Source organism: Elephantulus edwardii, unplaced genomic scaffold, assembly GCF_000299155.1.
Source record: "Elephantulus edwardii isolate Elephantulus edwardi_28Jun2011 unplaced genomic scaffold, EleEdw1.0 scaffold00126, whole genome shotgun sequence".
NCBI classification, from domain to species: domain Eukaryota; kingdom Metazoa; phylum Chordata; class Mammalia; order Macroscelidea; family Macroscelididae; genus Elephantulus; species Elephantulus edwardii.
In genome coordinates this window covers 8,605,986-8,608,791 of record NW_006399876.1, presented here as the reverse complement: position 1 = coordinate 8,608,791, position 2,806 = coordinate 8,605,986, and positions in this window count along the sequence as shown.

Below are 2,806 nucleotides of genomic sequence, written 5' to 3'. Positions count from 1 at the left end.
CTATGAGTGGCAAGCGACTCGACAGCACATAACAACAACAACAACATCTCTAGTCCCAAACAAATAGCTGTTGGGTCAGACACACCATCCCATAGGCTCTGGCACCTATTTCTACCAGTCCTTGGGTCCAAGTTTGTGGGTGACGCACAGACTTTACTCACAGTTGGGTTTGTTAGGGAAATAGGATGGAGAATAGGGGAGGCAAAGAATACCACACCACACACATCCGGCAATCCTAACCTGATTAACAAGTCACAGTTCCTCAATTAGTGACAATCCAGCAGTACAGTTGCAAAAAGTCTGTAGTGGTTTTTTTTCAATCATCCAGCAAACTTCATTTCAAAGCAGTTTGTCACCTTTTCCTTCAGTCATCCAGCAAGCAATACCTTGAGTTGTAGCATAAATGCAGAGTTCTGGTTACACCTTGACAAAGTTTCTTCACAGCTGTGCCGCAGTCTCCACCCTCTTTTCACCACTGTCACTAGGGTACCTCACTGTAGAAAGTAGGCGAGCTCTGGTGGCGTAGTGGTAGGAAACTGCACTGCAATCCCATGTCTGTTTTAATTGTCCAATTGCCACAGTGCTTGTCAAAGCCAGTTCTGATTTATCTCCTTTGTCAGTGTGTCCCTTGCCATTCCCTATCACTCCTCCCTGAGAGAGACTTCACCCTGATTCATAAGGAAAAGGGGATGGCGTATTCTCAAAAATTTGCTTTTCTAGTTATTACATTAGCCCCCGTTGGGAGGGGGCCATGGTCTCCAACTACCTTAACTATGGACACACAGTCTTGCAAATCTTCAACAGCTGTGGGACCAATAAAAGAGAGAGAGCACCTGGGGGAGGATTTGTAAAACAATGAAAGAATCTTTTCTTTTACTTTTCCATAATTTTTGGACTCATGTACTTATAACTTGTTAGTCAAATTTGTGTCTTCTAGGTTACAACACCCCCATGATACATCTTCAAGGATATGTACATGTACAGCCAAGCACAATCAATAAGAGTGCATCTGAATTCCAAAATCAATCTCCATAATAGTCTATGTGTTTCCTACTGCCAAAGGGGCCCTTTAGAGTAGTGAGAGAAGATCTTCACCCTGAAACCCACAGCGTCCCTTTTCAGCAGGAAGTAGCTCAGAGAATACGCCATCCCCTTTTCCTTATGACTCAGGGTGAAGTCTCTCTCAGGGAGGAGTGATAGGGAATGGCAAAGGATACACTGACAAAGAAGATTGATCAGAACTGGCTTTGACAAGCACTGTGGCATTTGGACAAGAACAAACTGGGAGGAGGGTAGAGAGAATAGTGCAACAATGAATGAGTGGAAGCCCAAAATCTCTGTAAATGTTTATGAAAATTAATAAAATATAATTATAGAAAAAACAAACAGACATGGGGCGGGGGAAGAAGAACGAACTGGGGAGGAGGGTGGAGAAAACAGTGTAACAATGAATGAATGAAAACCCAAAATCTCTGTAAATGTTCATTAAAACTAATAAAATTTAATAATGAAAAAAGAAAAGCAAATTTTTTAATTTTTTAAATTAATTTTAATGAAAGTTTACAGAGACATAGGGTTTCCAGTCATTCACTGTTGCACTTTTCTCTTTCGTTGTTATGCAGTTCCTCACCCCAAGTCCACTCCACTCTGCAGCCTTAATTCTGGACTCCTGTCATGACAATACCTAATCATATATCCCTTTTAAACAGTTTCAATGCAGGATACATCATTCATCCCCTCCTTCTCCGTCTTCCCTCAACCCTGATGTCTCATTATACAACAGTGGTCCTATGCAATATTTGTCCTTTTCACGGCTGAGATATTTCACTCAGCATAATGTCCTCCAGGCTCACCCATTTTGCATATTTCATGAGTTTCTTGTTTTTCAATGCTGCTTAGTATTCCATTGTGTGAATATACCAGAGCTTCTCTATTCATTCATTTGTTGATGGGCACTTGGGTTGTTTCCAGCTGTTTGCTATTGTGAACAAAGCTGCGACAAACATGGGTGTGCATATATCTGCTTGGGTGGCGGTTATGGTTTCTTTAGGGTATATTCCCAGTAGTGGACTTGCTGGGCCAAATGGTATCTCCATTTGCAACTTTTTGAGAAAGCGCCATACTGCCTTCCACAGTGGTTGCACCATTTTACACTCCCACCAACAGTGAATAAGGGTTCCAGTTTCTCCACAACCTCATCAGCATTTGATGTTTGCTGTTCTGTTAAATTTTGCTATTTTTACTGGGGTGAGATGATATCTCATAGTTTTGAGAAAAGCTAATTTCTTTTCTTTTTTTTCTTTTTGAGAAAAGCTAATTTCTGACACCACAGGTTTCCTAGGCTGCAATCATGCGAGCAGATCTCCAAGTCTTCTCTTCCATGATGTGGCCAGAGGATTTGAAGCACTGATATTTCAGTTAGCACCTGAGCTAACCACAAGGCCACCAGGGCCCCTGGACTCGAGACTTGGGACATTTCTCTTAGGTTTCTCCACAAATGTCTCAGAACCCATGGCTGGACATCTCAAACTGAACCCTCATGTAGAGAAACCACCACTTAAAGCAACATTGCTCACCCGAAGAAGAAAAATCCACTCCTGTCAAATCACTTCCATCTGATGGTGACCCTGCCTGTGTCAGAGGAGAACTGCCCCACGCTTTCTCTTGGCTGTGGTAGCAGCTCCCCAGGCCTTCCTTCCACGGTGCTGCTGTATGGTGAACTGCTAACTCTTTTAGGTTAAGTGAGTGCAAACCATTTGTACCAGCCAGGGACCCACGTGAAGCAGGTACTTCAATCCCCTTTTTC